Consider the following 20,712-nt stretch of genomic DNA (forward strand, 5'->3'; position numbering starts at 1 on the left):
TAGTGAGGCCACATCCAGAGTGCTTTGTCCAGTTCTGGGCTCTGCAGTAAAAGAGAGACGTGGAACTACTGGAGAGAGTCCAGCGGAGGCCACAAAGATGACATGGGATCTGGAGGATCTCTTTTATAAGGACAGACTGCAGGACTCGAGTCTGTTCTGTCTAGACAAGCATGAGAGAGATCTCATTCATGGATATAAACCAAAGCTGTGTGTTGGGAGGGCGGTGCCAGACCTGCTGGTGGTGCACAGCAACAGAGCAAGGAGCAATGGCCATAAATGAAACCATACGAAGTTTCAGCTCACTTGGACAGAGCATGGTACTAATAATGAACTAAACGGTCTGTATGGGTCCCTTCCACCCCCAGCAGTTCTGTGATTCTGTGAGCTGTGGCTATGCCGGTGCAGTAGGGCAGCACACTCTGTTGGGGCCCCTCAGTTACTGTGCCCTGCTCCTGCTTGAGACTCCTTTTCTGGCCATTCAGGCTCTGGAAAAGTCCATGGATATTTTACTCTTATGAGGCCAACCCCCCTTGCAGTGTTTGGGATGGAAGAACTCAGGAATGAAGGAGTCCCATCTGCAGATCCACTTGTCCCCAAAGTGCGCCCATTCCACGGAGACAGGGTGAGGGTCTGCTGCCTGCAGCACCCACAGTCGCCCTGTGACTCAGCAATGGGCGCTCATTGCTGTGTCAGGCACCCTTCTGCCCCCTGCCCCTCTCAAAAGCAGGTTCCTCTCTCTCCTTGCTTGTGTTTTTTCAAAGTCTGAGGGCTGCTGCATGAAGCCAGGTGAGCAGGCACGTAGGCTGAATGCTCGGATGTGTTTGTCAGGGTAAACATCAGGCACAAGCCCCGACACTCTGATACTAAACACGTAGCTAATTTATGAAACTGCTTGATGTGGTTATTTTAACACTCTGACTTCTTGTCTGCTAGCCCTTTTTGCTGGACCTATTCCACTGCAAGCTATTTTTGTCCATATTTTGTCCCCCTCCGCAGTGTTTCTTTAGCTTTTTCTCAAGTGAGAGATTCTGGACCAGCACAGGACGTGTCCTTCGGGGGTGATACAGGGGTGCCTGTGTGCGACGTTCCCCACACTTCCCTTGTTCCCACAAATAGACTGAGCATAAACATGGCCACAACAAGGAGAGACTCACAATGCCATGTGATAGGACTTGGATACCTGCCTTCTTCAGAGGTCATTTGAAAATCTCTGCCAAAATCCTGTGTTTCCTTTAGATTTCTTTGCTTAAAGGTGTGGGAGTTTTCCGCTCCAAAGAGCTAACTGGAAAGCAAATCAACATTCTCATTAGGGTTAACGTATCTAATTTCCACTCCTAACATTCCATTTGGTTTTTTCTGGTAGTGTTTAGCTGCTGCAATACAAACCCACTCCATGTGAGCTGTCCAAGTCTGTCTGCTCAGTGGAAAACAGAACTGCTCTCCTTATCTCACCACAGTGTCTGTGGGAAGGAAGACTTAAGGTACACCAACTTTGGAAAACAAACACAGGACACTTGAGGGCAGGATGGCTCCAAAATGCAAACAAAAAGTGGATTCATAAGCTGAAATCCAGAAAGTGGATTTCTTGATGAAGTATTATGAGACTTGTGGCTCTTGAAAACACAGTAAAATAAACAGGGAATTAAATGGAGCAGAACCATGCAATTCTATTTGAGGGGATTCCAAAGTGCAACAAATACAGTATCTTTTGGCACCTCTAGGATAATGACCAGTTGTGTTCACTGATTCAATGATACTCATCACTTAATAAGACTGGGTAACCCTAAAGTCTGAGTAAAATTTGAAATCACATAATTATATGCTGCTTGTTATGTTCCCTTCAATTTTCAATTACAAAAAGTATTTGGTACTGTTTTCCCTAAGGTTTTACTTAACTGTTGTCTGATGTGAAATGGTTGCTGTATTTTACAGCACAGATGGGAGGTTTTGAATAGAAGGAGAATTAATTAAATTAGTTTTTGGTAGCATGACAAATCAAACACCTCAGTCCTTACAGAGAGCTGCAACAGAGTTAGCAGCATAGCCAGTGTTACTGTTGCTGTGTGCTTTCTAGTATAGTTTTCACTTGCTTGTTACTGCCAATCTGAGCTGAAATTCCCCTGTTGGGTGTCTGCTTCCAGCTGTTTTATTTTAGTTTGTTTTGGTTATTTTGTTTTGTATTATGATTTGTTTGCTTTGGTTTTGGAAAGTTCCATTTACAACAATTGAGCCAACTACAAGGATGAATTTAGGCAAAAATACATGGTTTTGTCCATTATAAACATAACTATTTCACTGAACAGCCCCTAGCATCTCTTTGCTTTGAAAAAACAAACTTTCAAATCTGGCAAGCAAATTGTCTTAGTTTCAGGGATATATTTTTCCATCTTCTGGAAAATGTGATCTGAAGAGGAAAAGAGTTAAAAGTGTTGAGTGGAGGCTTCTTAAAATTGTACAGCCCTGTCCGTAGAAAGTTTCACCTGTATTATGTGTTACCTTGTGTTAGCCCCAGCTACAGTCCCACCTGAACGTTGGCATTCTTCCCTGAGAAAGTCTGAGCTCGTGCCTTGCTTTGCTTATGTTGTGTCTAAAACAAGAAACCTCTAAGGGGCTTGTGTAACAGAGCCCATCTCTCTCCCCTGGAGCATTTTTGCTGAGGCTACCTGCTTTTAGAGATGGTGTTGGCAGGAGGAAGCACATAAATGACCCCTGTCTCTGGTGAGATGTTTGTGTTTTTTGTTGGTCTTCCTGTATTAAAACCAAGGGCTACTCATAATTGTGAGCTTCGAGTCAGCTTTATTGCTAAAGGCTATCCCAGAACATAAAGTGATTCCAGAAGGGATCTGGAAGGGAATGGTGTCTCTGAATGGAGGGAATGGAAGAGTGCCTCTGAAATCCCATAGACAGAAGAAAAGGTACTGAGATGGGGAGAAGACAGCAGCTAAGCACCCTGAAACAGGTGTCATTCTGGAATATTTTTGTGCAAAGGCTGTTCTCCTCATTGGGTGGGATTATGGAAAAGGAAGAGGAGATAAAATACTGTTTCTGAAATATATGTTCGGAGGCTTCAGGTTTAGTGATCTAGTTAATGAAGGAAGGAGGCAGTTGTTATATTCCAGTACAAGAAAGTGACTGTTAGGTATAATTTCTGTAGGCTTTTATATACACACACATAGGCAGATAAGCAGTGAGAAGGACAGTGGTGTCAAAGTAATAGGAGCTTCTTTTAAAAAGCTGAGGAGGTTGATGTACAGACTGATGTACAGCTTTCTGGGCTGACTTTGTGGGTTATTAGACTGCAGTTCTGAGGTGTCACTTCCTTGAAAATTTAGTATGAAAGCTTAAATCTGGAATCATCAATCAAATAGTAAAGACAGAGATACTGTTTTTAATAATAACTATGATGTAACCTGGCAGGCAGCCACACAAATTTAAGGCCTTTTCTATGAATTAAACATATATTAACATGAACCAAAGGCTGCAAAGGAAAAAGAGATGGGTTCTTGGGCAGTGATTTCAGAGGAGATGGTGCTCAGGTTTAACAGGTCACTGCTGCTGAAAGGGCCTCTCATCATTTCCAGTTTTGTGTTCCAGTCTGTTAATTTGTGAAGTAATTGATGAGTTTTGCTCCATCTCTCCCAGTCCTCAATGACTGAGTCAACAGCCTGGCAGAAACAAAACCAGGCAGAAAAGAACTCACCTTTTGCTGAATTCATTCAATCAGTCATTTGTTTAAATTAGTTATGCCAGGAGTCTTTACAAAGCATCAGAACATGAAGGAAGAGATGGGATTGCATGACCAGCTGGGAGGCTGGGGAGAGTCTCTGTAGGCATCAGCAAAAAGAAAAGTGAGATAACCTGAAACTCTGCATTTTCTTTGACTTGTCAGGAAGCTTTGCCTGCAAGAAACTATTAGGTATGGCACCAACTGAAATTCTTGGTGAATTTGGGGAAATGCAACCCATGGTTATGGTTGTTCAGTGGTATGTCAGGAATCTTCCCAGATGCTGAGTCCAGCAAACACTGAAACAAGGTGCATGCCCACAGAAACCTACCTGTGGGCATTGCAAGCTGACAATATCCACAATATTAGTGTGAGAAATTAGGTTCTAGCTACATATAAAGGTGGAGAGGCCAATAGTAACAAAATGCAATAATGGAGTTGTGGGATACAGTGGTTTGAGAGAGCATATGTTAGATTGTTTCTGCTCACCAGGCATAATCAAAGGGCTGTAGGTGGTGTTGAGAGTGAGTGGTTAAACTGCCTTGGCTCCTGCTCAATGTAGTGGTTTCATTTTCCCAGTTGAGTTCTCAAAAGCTGATAGATTTCATCTGAAGAAATGGAGGTTTTTCTCTTCAGTATCTCAGGAATCCTTGGTCTAACTAAATCAGATTAGGACCATTATCTGTTCTCTGCCACTGATATATCCCAATTTTTCCATCTTTATAATAAGCATGTGGATTTTAAAGTAGGTAATGAAGTCAGAGTGAAACTCTAAGGGATTTCAAAGTTGTTTGAAGTGGCTTATTAGTCATTATTTGGTGTTTTCAGCTGATTGAAAATAACTCATGAGGATGAAAGTTTCTTGGGTCAAAGAAGGGGTTTGTGTGTGTGTGTATATTTTCAGACCCTTTCCCTAATATTTGTCATCCTATGATAGACAGCAAATCTCTGATATCTCTCACCACTATGTGCTTGTGCAGAGGGGTCTGTTTTCACCTGCACATACTGAGAGACAAGTTTTTCAGACAACAACTCACTGAAGGACAGAGGCACAGAGGCACTTGCCCTCTCCAAGATACCCCAAGATACACCAGATACTCCAAGAATTACCTAAAACCTGTATGTGCCTCAAAGCTTCCTGGTCTGAAAAACAGTTTGAGGCTAGGGGAGCTTTAGGATGAAAGTTCATAGATAAATGCTCTGTCCTTACTCTTTCCTAGACATCAGTTCATGCCCTCTGTTGTAACTGTTTTTCTCCTGCCCATGGCCATAGACCAAGACAGGAGCATGAGCTGGCTGAACTTTGTTCAGCTCCAGTATGGGCAGGCTTGTGAACAGGAGTATCCACATCATAGGCGTCTTCCAGATCATTCTCACACTAAAAAGAAGGAAAAGTAAGACACAACATCCCTCCCAGATGGAGGAGCTCTCTGAGATCCTAGCTTTTATGGGGTGCACAGTGTGGCTCAGGCTGTGATTTTGCAGTAACTTATTTCGGTTGCTGAATTCCCCATTGTCAGTCACTTCCTTGACCCACACATTCAGCAAGCTCTGTGCTGAGCCATGATGATAAATCATCAGAAAATTTAGCTCACTGCTGACATTTGTGTTCTGAAACTACAGTCTTAGATCTGATCCTTAGAGATGGTCTTTGCTTATGTATTGAAGAAGGGACTGAAAGATGGAGGGACAGCCCCACTGAAACCCACATCCAATACTCTCAGGGATCAAATACAAGGAAGTGAAGCTACCCACGGTGTGAGTGTCAGTTTGGAGAGAATGGATGTAATCAGGATTTATAAAATCAAGGCAGTGGGTAGAGTGAATAAAGATTGATGTTTTCCAAATCCTCCAGAAGTAGAAGTAGGGGCAGTTGTTGAAACTAGTAGAAATTGGTTTAGAAAAGATAAAATGGAATATACTTTTTTTTGTAGCAGATATAATGAACTTGTGGAATTTACTGCTGGCAGAGGTTTTGGAAGCAAATGGGTCAGCACACTGGAAAGGAGACAAAACAGTTAAATGGACTGCATATTCATAGAGAGATGCAAAAAGAATTTAATAGGGATATTCTCCCTAGCATCCCTAATATGATGATTGTGGGTGCTGGAGGAGAATAAAGGAAATTTATATGCCTGGCTTGTTCTCTTTAAATAGTATCTCTTGTTATTAAAGAAAGGATACTGGGGATAGCTGGATGTTGGTCTAACCCACCAGGACATCCTTTATGTTCTTTTCAGGGCTCTGATTTTGTGTCTGCAGGTATGTGAGGATAAATACAATGTTGGTAGGAGTTTGTATTTTAATTTTTTAAGATGATACTTCAGGGTTCTCTTATGTCAGTGAGACCTGAACCATAGGTCACTAAAACTGCTTTGCACCCTGTTGAGGAAACATACACTTTTAAGACAGTTCATGTAATATCAGTGCTTAGATAGGGACTCTTAGACTGAACTATAGCCCTCCTGATGTTGCACTTTCCCCTGAGATCCTTTTGCTTTGTCTGTGTAGAACTTGATGAATACTCATGTCTCAGGAAAGATTTTGTAAGTTGTGATAGAATTTCCCCCAGGATATCAGTGTATTTTGGAAATATTATTTGATAGTCATCTGTTGGAAAATATCTAGTGCAGCTGAAGGAGAGAGAGTGCCAGATTAGACAGATTACTAGGCATGAATCCCAGCCCTTATTTGTACGAGTACTCCTGCCTTCAGATAATCACATTAACATCAGGAGTATTGCTTACAAATGTACTACTGAGAAAAAGTGGTGAACAGGCTTGGGCCCTCAAAGCAGCATTCTTTTTCCAGCACTTTCCTATTGAGATTCTGACCTTTTTTGAGAAAAAAAAAGAGTTGGTACATCCATAAGGAGGACCACCCACTACTCAGCAGCCTCGGGTAATGATTACCAACCCATCTTTTACATCTATCAGAAGTAACATTTTTAAGAGTTCAGATGTTGTTTTCCTTCCCTTTCCTAAGCTCTTCCCACACTTAGAGATACACAAGTACTGTGTTTCATGCTTGGTTGATTATGAAGCCAGATCTTTTGTCTCCTCTGAGGGCTTTTTTGGTGCTTCTCCAGTGCAGATGAGCCAGGAACCTTCCACAAACATGTGCTAGAGGAGCCCCCAGTGGGTGGTGAGACTGGTATCTCATGGTGGTTGTCATCAGGCAGCGTGGGTTAGGATATGTCTTGCCAAGCCTGCCTGGAGAAGCACAGCTCAGTGAGACCTTAGGGATATTGCTTAATAACAGCAGTAACTTAATTTGAAAAAAAGACAAAAAAGCTGTCTCCATTTTTTTTTGGCTGAGGATACCCAAAGGAATACCACTGGGAGTGCAAAGGGAAGATTATGAGCATCAAATTATAGAAAGTGTTTTCATGTCTACTGTTGGGTGCAATTACTCACGCTTGGAAAAGACGAAGTAACTTTTCTTTATACACTTAAAAGAAGAAGCCAAGTTAAAGTACTTACATAGATCAGCCACAAACGTGAAAGTGTGAGATAATGCCAACAACTCTGCAACATAAAATCCAGGTTTCAAGCCAAACATCCACGAAGGAAGAAGTATTCCATGGAAAATATCATATTCTTGCAGTCTTTCTGACCACAGAGTTACACTCATTATGGTAAAGCTATAATTGCAGCCTTGTGAATAGAGTGCTGCAGACAATGGCCTGTCAGTGTTTTTCCACTATAAATTCTCATGTGAGGTTTGCAATTTTGTGAAATACAATTATCTTTGGCTGGGATATCCAGCTATATTCTCATCCCAGAAATTGACCTTTTTTGTGTGCATGTTTGTTTCCTTTACTGAGTTGTTCAAAGTTCATTGTTTGGTAAGTGTTTGAGCCTTTCTGATTGTTTGGCTGCTTGTGCCTTATCTGTACTCTGAGGATGTGTGAAGAGTTTGCTGTCACTGGTAATGCATCAATGCTTTGTAATATTTAGGGCTGTCAGGCTGTTGCAGAGTCCACACTTTGGACCAAACTGCCTACATTTGTAGTGATGTGGTTTGGGAAACTCAGGACAGCAAGATTATAGCAAATTAGCCCTGACTAGCATACCCAGGCATGCACAGCAAAACGTGCTTTAGGGAATACTAGAGTATATTATTACAGCTATGGAAGGAAGGAGAATTGACCACGCCAGTTAAATGGGTAAAATTGTTAAGATTTGTCTGTCTTAAAGAACAAGAAATTCTGAATTGATGTTTCAAAAAATGTCCTAAAACCTGTAGGATTAGAGAACACCTGCAACATGCAAAAACCACTTTTGCAGTTCTGATTGTGGTAATAGAGATCCAAATCAGCCCAGTTCATTTTTTTTCACAGATAACTCAAGGGAGAAAATACGGTGCCAACACTGAATGCTGATCCCCAGATTGAAGTATGTTTAGTTACAAGTGCTAGCCATGTAACACCTGTATATGAACTCCTGTAGAAATAGGACATCTGAAATAACCGTATGTGTAATGCCTTACTTAAAAATAATTATTTTGAGACAAATATTACATGCACTTATGGGATCTCACCTGTAGTTAGATACAGTTTAATAAACATGAATTTATTCAGTGTCAATCAATGCTCTGGAAGAAAACATGAAATCCTTGTGCTACAGAGATTTCTGGTTGCTTCAGCAACTCGTTACAGGTTGTGGGGTAAAGCTGCTGAGTTCACACAGTTTAAAATAAATATGAATCAAAGCAGTTTATTGCTTTGTTGGCAGAGTGTAATTATACAGCAATCAGTGAACTATGGAAACGAGATCAGTAGTACAAATAGGCAAAGCATGCTAGAGATTTCTAAACAGTCTTCTATAACTAATCTGAGAAACACGCAGGCACACATATGCACAGAGTTGTATGCACCCCCTCAACTCATGGGCAGTATGGGTTGCAAAAACACCCCCCTTCCCAAAGATTGCAGATTTCCCTGTTTACATGTCTCCTGTGGGAGATGTGGATCTTCTATCTTTTTACAGATCCCTGAAGTTCCCTACAAGTCATGGGCTGAACCACACACCCTTGAGACAGTTGTTTCCCTTCCAAGGTCTGTCCTGTTACAAGTTTTCACACTTCTTTAATATTTTTTTTCAGTCCAGCTCCTGCATTGTGTCAAGTCTCTTTGTAACTCCCCAGTAACTGTTTAATCTGGCTGACGATCATCTTCTGTAACATGATCAGTTTGGGCAAATGCTGGCTGGGCAGTTGGGTGTGTTTCATCTGCAGATACACACAGATACTCAATTCACACACATCTTTATCTTCAGGGATGACATTACCTATGCCATTTGTCCAGGGTGTGCTGTGCATCCCTGCCAGGTCCATAGTGAGGAAGGGCCCTCCCTGGGAGGTACATGGGCCACAGGAACAGGAAGAGGAGCAAGGGGCATGGCCGAGCTGCCTGCAGCCGCGTGGCTAACACTGTTCAAACCAGAGTGACTTGTGTTCTGGATGCATCCCCCTCAGTAGATGGTGATGATAAGTGGGCAAGCAAATCTATTTGCAGACTCCCTTCATGCTCCAAAATCCAAAAATAAAATTAACAGTTGCTTTACTAAATGTGTTTTGAACACCTATTATGATTCTCAATATAGGCATCATAAATGGGATGGAAACAGCAAATTGGATCATTGGAAAAACTGCAGAGAGACCATCTGGACCTGGAGCTTTAATGGATTGTAAAGAATTTACATTTCACACTCCCACAGTTTACATTTTTTGAGGTGATAAAGACATTGGGATAATTTTATTTTTTGGATGTTTTACATAAAATGAAGAGCCATGATTGAAACTGGAACTGGAGTCAGGAAATAACTAGATTGTGTACAATGTGGTAAAGTGCTAACAAATACCCATGTGCTACATGATTAATTTAGTATAAATGCCAGTTGTGGATTTGATTTGTCAGCAGTTGGCTTGGGTTTTGAGATTACTGGCCAATGATTTAACTGATGATTTGATCTATAACAGAAGCCTCAACTTTTGGGAATGAAAGAGAGTTGCAGTGCTAGTGAAATGCATTAACTATAGGCAGAACTGTTAGCTGCTAGAATGGATGCTGATACATTCTGGGGCCTTCATGCAGCTGGTGAATAGTCTACAGTATGATTTATGGTGGTAAATCAGGACAGGGAATAGAACCAAGTGACTGCTATTGTTTCAATATGTCTTCATGCAGTGTTTTTGAATTGCAGATACAGAGGCAAGGAACACTCTGGGTCTGTCTATAAATACAGCTGCAAAGTATGGCACCGCTCTTGCCTCTGAGTCAATCTCTAATCTGTGTTCTTGGCATATCAGCACTGGGCCGTAGGGAAGGGCCATCTGTCAGAGGTAATTGAAAATGGAGGCACTGACCATCTGTGGTATTTAAAGTCTCCTGACATTTTTTGTGACCTAAAGGATAATTCAGTGTTAGAATTTATATTATGTCTACCTATTACTGTCTACATTTTTCAAGGGCATACATTACTCTTGGTTTGTTGTCTTTAATTTTCATTGCCCATCTCTTTATCTCACACAAACCTATTTTTAACCCCTCTCTGCAGTTCACTCTTGACAGAAGTGACCCCTGTAAATCTTTGTAAGTTTGAGGATTTTTAGAATATGTGCCATGTAAATTACAAGTTACTGTTATCGCTGGGCGAAGAAGAAGCTTCCCTTAAAACCTTAAGGTTTGACCAGGCTAAAATGGAATTAGATCTGGTTTCTACTTTGCAAAAGTCAATCAGTGCTGTATTACATTGCTTTCCCATTTTCCCTATCATCTAAATGATTTAGCAAATGGAAAGGCCAGCTCTATTCCAAAGAAAAGATGTATAAATATATAAAGGTGCCTGCAGACTTCCTGTATGTGCACAGCTATAGCTGTTAACACTAAATAATAATGTACACTGCTTGTGGGATCAAACTCTTGATTACATTAAGAAATTAAAAAAGATTTGTAATTCTTATTTTACATATCAAACCGTTGAATTTTATTTAAACATTTTTTGGGTGTGTCAGTGTGAAGGAAACCAGCTCTGTCAGGTACACAGACACACACAAAGAGTAAGTTTTCTTTCTTCCAGAAAAAAAAAAAAAAAAAAAAAAAAGATGTTGGAATATTTTTGTTAATTATGCTTCTAATCCAGGCATTCAAATACTGTACATATGCTGAGCTCACATGAAGAGAAAGAAAAGATATAGAGAATTTTAAATAAAAATGCACTCCCAGCAGGATTTGAAGTACACTTCTTTGAAATGCAAAGCCAGAACTTTATTATCAAAGCTAAGCATATTTTCTGAACATATTCAAGGTACTGTTATGGTAGCTGAAGGAAGCCTGTGAAGTTGCTTGGAGTTTGATAGTATAAAAACTAAAACACATTTATGTTTCAGCAGATGATTGGCAGAAATCAGAATGGAGCCCGTTTTTCTGAGCAGATTTGCATGCACACAGAATGCAGAGAGGAGAGACTAAAGGCTCGTTTTCTGCACAGCCTTGTGCTCTTTCTAGGCAAACACTCCACCACCGTTAGGCAGTGGGGCTCTGAGTATGGGATGCAATACAGAGCACAGAGCAGCTGAGTATGAAGGCTGTGTATTTGTGTCCCAGAGAAGCCAGGCAGGGAATACACCCTTTCCCCATAGCATCCTCCTCTCCCATTTCATCTTAATACTGCAGTGCCAGAAGAAGAGTGCAGCATACAGGAGTTGCAGAGTAGAGAATGCAGAGACTGCCCATGGCACGCTCATCCCTGACACCTTAGAGTAATGGTGATGTTGGCAGTCCTGGCCCCTGCAGTGTGCTGAGGCTGCAGTGCTCTGCACACCTGCATGGAGCAGCATGATTTGGACCACAGAGAGTGCTGTGACCATCTGCCTGTTTATTTTCAGAGTTGGAAGCTGGCAGCTGGTTGTAGAGCTGGGAGGAAGGTGACTTTGTCACCTCCCTGTTTGTGCCACCTCCAGAGCCTGCTTCTAAAGGCCGGAAATGAGTTGCCAAAAAACATCACTGAAAGACTGACTCTTTCTTAGGATGGAAATGTTCTTCTCAACCACCAGAGGCTATAGACCAACTGGCTTTGGTTTCCAACAGTAAAATAAATCTATTTGGATTTTAGTGGTATTTTTCTTCCCTCAGAAGCCTTTTGAAGTTGAAATAACTGCATGAATCCTGTGTTAGGATAATTAGTCTGACACAAACTAGCTATCAAATTCATCACCTGAGGGAGTTTCTAGGCTATTCTTGGGTACCACATTGCCTCACAGAAGCTTCTGCTGCTGTCTCTGAGGAAAGGAAGGAATTTGCACTTTTTTAGGGGCTGGTTTGGAGGCTTTATAGAGGGAGGAGGTAAAATTGGTTCAGAGCCTTCAACCACAGACTCTACGAAATGCTTGTTTCCAGCATGGACATGGTGCTCGTGGTCAGATTCACATTCTAATACTACAGTGAAGGAATGTACTTCTGCAGCTTCCTATGCTCTACCACTGTTATCTCTAAGTCACCATCATCTTCTGGGACTAGAAGCATCTAACTTCAGCCCAGCCTGTCAAAACCTCTGGTGATCTGAATTCCCTTTTTATGCCTTTGCACATAGCAACATCTTAGCTGCATTTGATGAGAGTGGTTTTGAAAGATAAAGAAGCAAATTCTCACTCTTGTTTATGATTTCAGACTCTTTTTGAGAAAAGGTTCAGTGCACCCACATTTAAATGTAACTTAGTGTTCTTCCTTCCTATTTTTGAAACTTACTGTGCATGTATATTATGGAAGACGGATGTTACTAGCACAAAACAGTGTGCTTGTTATCTATTATACCATGATATATTTACTGAGAAAATTTCAATAAATAAACCACAGGCTTGAACCTCTGAACCCTTCTAAACCAGCTGATTCCCATGGTGGGTTCAGGAGTTTTTATGGATGGATGCTGTGTTCTCATGAGAATTTTACTGAAGCTCGTAGACTTGAAACTGACTAGCAAGAGAATTTATGAGGTTACATGGGAACGATCACATCTTTCATTCCAACACCCTATGAGTTTATAAAATGAACCCTTCGTTAACTGTGTTAAAAGAGTGTTATTGCAACTTTAAAAAAATACCTCATGTCATGATGATTTCTCATCAGTCAGAACAGCTGGTTAATTTTACCAACTTTTCAGTTTTCAATTATCCTAGATTAGAGTGTTGGTTAAAGGTTTTTTGCTAAAAATTGTGGGGGAAAAAAAAACAAAGAAGGGGGAATGTCATAAGTTACTAAAGGCATCAAAGAACCCTGGTCAAGATGGATAATAGAAAGGGTGAATATTGTCCACTATGCATTTGCTTAGCCTCTATTCTGTTTATCCTCTTGAATACTCTCTAAAATTCCTCTTGTGATTTTGTTTAAATTTAGAACAATCTTGATGTTCTGTAGCTTCTCATTATCCCACTTGAAATGTAACTTAAAATGTTATTTTGCATCATATAGTTGAGCTGGAAAGTTGCCTAAGCCAGGAACTGAGGTCTGTGCTAGTGAACTACAGAGGAAGTGGTATAAGCAAGACTCCGTTCTGGGTATATTCCAATATTTTATTACATTGTGTGTACTAATGAGTAGAGAAAATGACTGTGAGCCAGGAAGGGCAGAGTTTTAATCAAATGACTCATGATATGGCCCTCGGCAAAATACGTGACCTTGTAATTCAGTCATCTTAGCTGTAACAGTGGGTAAAAATAGGGGTTCAGTGTAGTGTTCAGGCAGAGATGCTGTTGTGCCTGCTTCAGCTGCGTTCAAGGTCTGCAGTTTTTTTCCTCCTATGGACTAGATACAATGGGAAGACAGAAGATCTCCTCTCAGCTGCTCCAGAAAAGCTCAAATCCAATATGACATATTTTTCCTTGAACAAGAGCTTTCAAAACTGTCAGATGGTGGTCGGTCCTTTCCTCTCTCTGATTCACCTATAAGTGATCAAATTTGTTGGCCATGGTGGTGATCAGGTGCCAGGGAGACCAGGCACAAGGAGGATGAAGATGCACATTTTGAATGGTTGGTTCAAATCAGGTACATTGCTGGTGCAGTTTGCCCAACCAGACAGAGCTAGAGACTGTCTGGACTGCACCGTTTAGTACACTAATACCCAAAGGCTGTTCTTTAATTGGTACATGATGTGCATCAGATTTCCAAGTGGCACTGGAAATGCAGGCTTGGCCACCAACAAGCTGTGGTTGTTTAAGATGTCACCAGCCTTGTTTTAAATCAAGGATACATCTTTGGTACTTGGCTATTGCTGTGCTATTTAAGAGCAGTCTGTTTCTTCTTCTGCTTCCTTCAGCTCTGTGTGTTAGTCCTTATGGCTTTCTTGGATCATGGCCCCAGAACTCCACCTGGGAAGCTTCAGACCCTCAGCAGTGTGTGAAAGCACTCACCTGTCCCCAAGATCCTGTCAGATAAAGGGGCCATACAGAAATATCAAGGAAACCTATTGTGTGTCTAAATATTTCAGGCCCTAAAAACGGGAAAGGACTGGTTCACTTTGCCAGATTTGGAACCATCCATTTTATTTCAGTGTCACGTTACACGCTGCATTCTCATTGTCTTTCAGAAATGTGGGGAAGAAGACCTGGGGAGATTTTACTGCTTACCTGATCTGCTTTCATACCTTAAAGACCTGTTGTGATGGCAGAACACAAGGAGCTGGAGTATCCTTGGTTCTTAGCCTACAGACTTAGCAGAACTGCATTTTCATATGATTGTTTAAGCATAGGGAAAACATAATAAATACGTCCCATATCTCTAATCTTTGCTATCTCAAAACAGGAAGGAATGGGCAAGGTAGATACTGTAGTGCCTTTTGTAAATCAATTGATCTGTGTATTTTCGCATGTTTATGCAGAACAGGTTGACTAAGCCTCTTGTGCTTCAGAGAGAGTGTATCCTGGGGCTAACATTTTACTGATCCTGTGAAGATTAAAAAAGGAGGAAAGTGCGTACAAACAGGACTACAAATCATTGAAGTTATTAAATAAGAGAAAGGCACTAGGTTGGCTCAAAACCAATCTGGAAAGGCTCTTTGTTGACCACATCTGGCCTAATTTTTTTTTTTCTATCTTATGTACTTTTATGAATTTGGTTATCTTCTCTTTGACATTTCACGTTCATTAGGTTTCTTAGTTTTATGGTTTGGTTCATGTGAGCACAGCAGTTTGGAGTTGGATCATCCTCAAGTTCTACAGCAGTTAAGGAGCAAATGCAGAAACATTGTTTTATTCTTTAATAAGATCTTTCCATTTTTCTCATGTTTATCAGCCCACAGCATACCATGAATCAACAAAGAGGTTCATTTTATATCTCTGAATGACCATCAGTTTCTCATGGGACTACATTGCAAGTAATGCAACTGTTTAGGAATGGGCCAATAACAGTTTTGGTGTTTGGTGTCTCTGGCAAATAAAAAATTGTTCCCCTCATAATTGTTCCCCTCAGTCATATTGCTGATTATCTGTATCCTTTTCCTGACAGCCACTGCCCAGCAGAGGGGATGGCTGCTAAGCGTGGATCTCTACTGGAACTGCCCTACTTTGCTCTCTGAACAATTATTTCAGGCTCTAGCAAGCGTCTGTTTGCACAGGCAGCTGGCCTGGTGCAGTGTACATTGCTGACACTGGCATGCTTTTATTGCCTTGTTCAGGTCAGCATCCTGCCCTGCTGCCTGTTTGCCAGTTCTGGCCCTGCCAGCTCCCTACGCTTCTTCAACCAGGGCTGCAAAACACAAAGCTTACTAGTAATTGTTTAGTGTTTAGAGGTAGTTTTAAATGTAGGAAAAAAGATTTGATTGTTGTGACCTGGCTAGGAATTATGATTTCAACTTGTGCTTCCAAGTGTGCTTCACTATTTTAGATATTTTCTGATAAGATATTATTTGACCTTTGTACTATCTGTCAGTGATGAATCTCTGGCCTAATCTAGGACTGTGGTGCCTTATTCATCCATTCTGTTTATCTGCTAGCAAGAAAAGCACTGGCTGTTCCCTACCCATCCACAAAGAAGAATAAATGCCAAGGGCCTTCTCATTAGCAGAGTTCAGGCTGAGAGAAGGGATGATCTGAGCAGCATTTCAATTTGGAGAACTTAAAAAAAAAAAAAGAGGAACGTCTAAAGAATGTTTTCTAATTTTGGTTTCTGCTGTTTTTTAGTATGAGTTTGGATTAAAAGAATGAGAGAAGGAATATCCTTTTGTTGAGGTATTGATGTTGTGGAATAGCACAGAAATGTTTTGGAAATACTACGCAGCCATTTTCCTTCACAGCCAAAGAAAGAAAACCCAAGGGAACTGTTGCCTTCCTAATTGTGGAAAAGTACAGGCCTGCAACTCAAACATGCTTTTCCCATCTTCATTTAAATTATGCATTATAGTTTAAACTTATTTCCATAGTGTGGAAAACAGTGGATAAATTTGAACTCTGGGTCATGAAAGATACACATATGAATATTTGCAGAAAATGTCCTCATTGGGTGCTGCTTCAGAGTATCATTTCCATTTTAAAATTCCACATCCTTAGGACAATTATGTCAAAGAAAGTAAATTTCATCAAATATAATTGAAGTATATAAAATGTTTTTAGATATGTTTAAAAATATAGTCTGAGAAAATCTCTTTCTAATGACACAACCATTTTATTAATCTGTCTTTTCAGGCATGTTTTTGTTGGCATTTTCATCTATGTTTTGCCTCATTTTTAATGAACTTTTAACTGCTTAATAGTGATTATCTGGAACACAAGAATCAAAGGTAGTTAAAGTTCCTCAGACCTAAGAAGAATAGACAGAAGTACTGCTCAGCATTTTATACAGTAAGCTGTGGAACAAGGAGCTATAATTATCTCCTGTGAAAACAGCAAAATAAGAAATATGCCAGTTTAGGTTTGAAGTTGGCAGCTGTTCAGAAGGTTGAGACAATGAGAAATTGTGGAAAATCATTGCCTTATTTTTCCCTTCATGCCTCTTCTATGTCAGTTTTTTAGGTTGTGTATGGCTGCTCAAAACTTAGTTGCTCTGGAAGCTCTGTATTTCATCCCCTCATTGTTAATGGTGGTAGCCTGAAGCCGATAAAGCTCAAAAAGATGTCAGTTGTCATTTTTCTAGGCACCAGGCTAAACACCATTCAGCCTAACATAGTAGTTACATACAGTTCAAATACATGGGAGAAAAAAGGAAGCGGCAGCATCCTCATTTTACAGATAGGGAACTAAAATAAGTTTAAAAGATGGCAAGTGTATGGCTCATCTTACTGACCTGAGCTGTATGCAATTTAGATGTTTTATCCTGAACTAGCTGCTTGAGCTCCTTCCCTGCTAGACACAGAAAGCCCTCACTAATTTATCCCATCTCTCTTAAAAATCTATATTGGAATGGATAGGATGGGTGATTCTGTGATAAGGCTCTTGCTCTATCTCTCCAGTGACTATAAGGGAAGCCAGAAGTGAAAGATTTTGTCCCCAGTCTTCCCATTGCAACTGGAGAGACTTAATGCAGGACTTGGCACTTAGTAAACATCATCTTATTGGACTCTGCCCATCCATCCAACCATTCCAGGTCTCTCTGCAGAGCACTCCTACCTTCCAACAGATTGACTCTCCAGCTTAGTGTCATTTGCAAATTTACTGATGGAAGACTCAATCCCGTCATCCATGTTATCAGTAAAAATATTGAACAGAACTGGCCCCGGCACAGACCGAGGGACACCACCGGTGGCTGGCCCAGCTGGATACGGCACCATTCACCACCCCACTCTGGGCCTGGCCATCCAGCCAATTCCTAACCCAGCAAAGAGTGCTCCTGTCCAAGCCCCGGGCTGCCAGCTTTCCAGGAGTGTGCTGTGGGAGACAGTGTCAAAGGCCTTGCTGACAACATCCACAGCGTTTCCTGCATCCACCAGGCAGGTCACCTGGTCATAAAAGAAGACCTGGTTGGTCAAACATGACCTACCCCTCCTAAACCCATGCTGGCTGGGTCTGATACCCTGGCCATCCTGCATTTTGGCCACAATAACCTGCAACACCAATGGGGATAGTGAGGCTGGACAGTGCCCAGGCAGAAAGGGACCTGGGGGTACTGACAGCCAGCTGAACATGAGCCAGCAGAGTGCCCTGGTGGCCCAGAAGGCCAATGACACCTGGCCAGTATCAGGAATGGTGCGGCTGGCAGGAGCAAGGAGGTCATTCTTCCCTTGTACTCGGCACTGGTGAGGCCACACCCTGGGTGCTGTGTCCAGTTCTGGGCCCCTCAGTTTGGGAAGGACGTTGAGATGCTTGAGCGCATCCAGAGGAGGCAACAAGGCTGTGAGGGGCTTGGAACACAAACCCTGTGAGGAACGACTGAGGGAGCTGGGGTTGTTTAGCCTGGAGAAAAGGAGACTCAGAGGTGACCTTATCACTCTCTACAACTCCCTGAAAGGTGGCTTTAGTCAGGTGGGGGTTGGTCTCTTTCTCCAGACAGCAACTGACAGAACCAGAGGACACAGTCTTAAGCTGCGCCAAGGGAAATATAGGTTGGATATTAGGAAAAAGGTTTTTACAGAAAGAATGATAAAGTACCAGAATGGTCTGCCCAGGGAGGTGGTGGAGTAACCATCCCTGGATGTGTTTAAAAAAAGATTGGATGTGGTGCTTGGTGCCATGGTTTAGTTGAGGTGTTAGGGTGTGGGTTGGACTCGGTGATCTTGAAGGTCTCTTCTAACCCAGTGCTTTTGTGATTCTGTAGATATGAAACACAGGAGGTGCCATCAGAATGCAAAGAAACACTTTTTTTCTGTGAAGGCGACTAAGCACTGGCACAGATTACCAAGAGAGTCTGGGGAGACTTCATCCTTGGAGGTATTCAAAAGCCAGCTGGATATGCTCCTGGGCAGCCAGTTCTCGGTCACCCTGCTTAAGCAAGCAGGTTGAACCATACCATCTCCAGACATCCCTCTGAACCTCAAAAACTCTGTGAATCTGTGAAATAGCAATATTAGGAAATATAAAATGTCATTAAAATGATAAGGCTATTCATGTTAAACTACTGAGCCTGCCAGGAAGTTCAGCAATGTTTCTGAGAATGAAGGAGGGCTGTTCAAAGGGAGTTGTCAGCCACATTCTTTTTCACGACCAATACTACAGTGCTCTATGTAAACTGTTCTTTTATGAGGATTGTCTTCTAATGGAATTGCACTCTTCTTGAGGTACAGATTGGTGAAATCATAGCTGCCATCCACCAACAATTTCTTTAAAATTCTCAGCATGGCAGAATACTCCAGAGCAAGTGTGTTAGATGACTAGGCACCTACCTCATGTTCAAAGACAATTGCCTTGCTTATACAACCATATTTTCTTGTTCAGCTTTGATGCATTTTTCTGGGCAGATACTCTTAGCTGAGCTCACAAACACAGCTGTATCCAGACAACATGAATTTTATCCCAAGGAGAAAACAGAAGTGTTTGGTGTGTCCCTAAGAGCTGTGGACTCCTCAGTTTACACTTCTCCCTGACTGCAGCTCTGTGCTCATGCAGAGCAGGTCTGCACTGCAAACACCTCAATGAGCCATTGCTGTGGTACTCAAGCCATCAGTGCAGCACTACTTGTTTGTCTTTCTTTTTCATGAGCTTTGAAACTTCAGTACATGGAGTTATCACACCTGGTTGTGTCTAAACTCCAAGTTTACCTGGGTGCCTCTTCATTACACTGCAATCCATACAGCAGATTTGCCCAGGTGTGCATACAGCACACCCTTGCTGCTGTCCAGGGCTGGCATTCTGCAGGGAGCCTGCTTTGCCATTGAAAGAGTGCAAGACAATGCTGGTTTTTTTTAAAAAAAAGAAACTAGATAGGAAGAAAAAAGATACTATTTACTGCTACTCATTAACAGAATGAGCCGTGAAACCCTGCAGTTTTCCACTGTCCAATGTGTAAGATTTTCCATTGCCAGTTAACCTTTTAATTTTATTCTTACCTAAACAGAAAGAGTCAGGACAATGAGGGGATAATTCACTTTTATCTTGGGCTTTATCCCAAGGCAGTATTACCAAGTAAAATAAATACCTTGTGTACTAAATCATAGAGATATGGGTCTAGACAAAAAAAAAAAAGACAAAAAAAAGACAAAATAAAAAGACATATACAAGATTTAGATGGGTCTATGTGAAGCTGCAATTCTAAAAATTACTCTTGTTCTGCCCCAGATTTGGAAGATTCAACAGAACTGAGCTGTATTAATTTCAAGGCATTAGCTATATATAAATATATGTTCCTAGAAACACACATACCTCTATATAAAGAGATTTACAAACTTGAGCAGCATCACATTTGATTCAAAGAGTGAGAACAGAAAGAGAGGATCCCTTTACCTTCACCTCCAGTGTGGACTGTCATGGCCTTCCTTGGCATGGAGTGGGCAGCACCAAAGAGAAGTTTCCTTGAGAAACTCCTTCTGTATTTGACACAAAACACATTAAGGTTAGTTAGAATTTGTGTATCCTTTGTGAAATACATCCTTATTTAAAATTGAAGTTTTGTCCTTTTGCATGTTCAATTTTTAAGATGTAAAATATACCAGGCATTTGTGAGATGGTCCACTGATAACACTCCAACAAGACAACGTACAGACAGAAAGAGGAGAGGAGATAGAAAAATATAATGCTGAATTTTTGTGTGTTTGACTCCATGCTGAGTTTTAACATATTGTTTCATGCTTTAATCTTTGGTATCTCACTTGCTATTGTAACTTTGCCTAATTTTTCTCTCTTTTTTCTTTATGCTATTTCTTCATATAAATACGAAAAGCACAGCAGTAAGTATTAAAAACAGAGATTAGAATGACTTCAGCTGGCTTACAGCAGGGATGAATTTTCTCCCTTGCCATAAGCAGAGCCAAGGAGAGACAAGATGTGAGGAATGGATCTCTTTAATCAGATGCAGACTTCTCACTTCCATGCAGTTTTAAAATCATCAAGGCCACACTATTTATCTGTCC

The sequence above is a fragment of the Geospiza fortis genome, unplaced genomic scaffold, assembly GCF_000277835.1.
Source record: "Geospiza fortis unplaced genomic scaffold, GeoFor_1.0 scaffold56, whole genome shotgun sequence".
NCBI classification, from domain to species: domain Eukaryota; kingdom Metazoa; phylum Chordata; class Aves; order Passeriformes; family Thraupidae; genus Geospiza; species Geospiza fortis.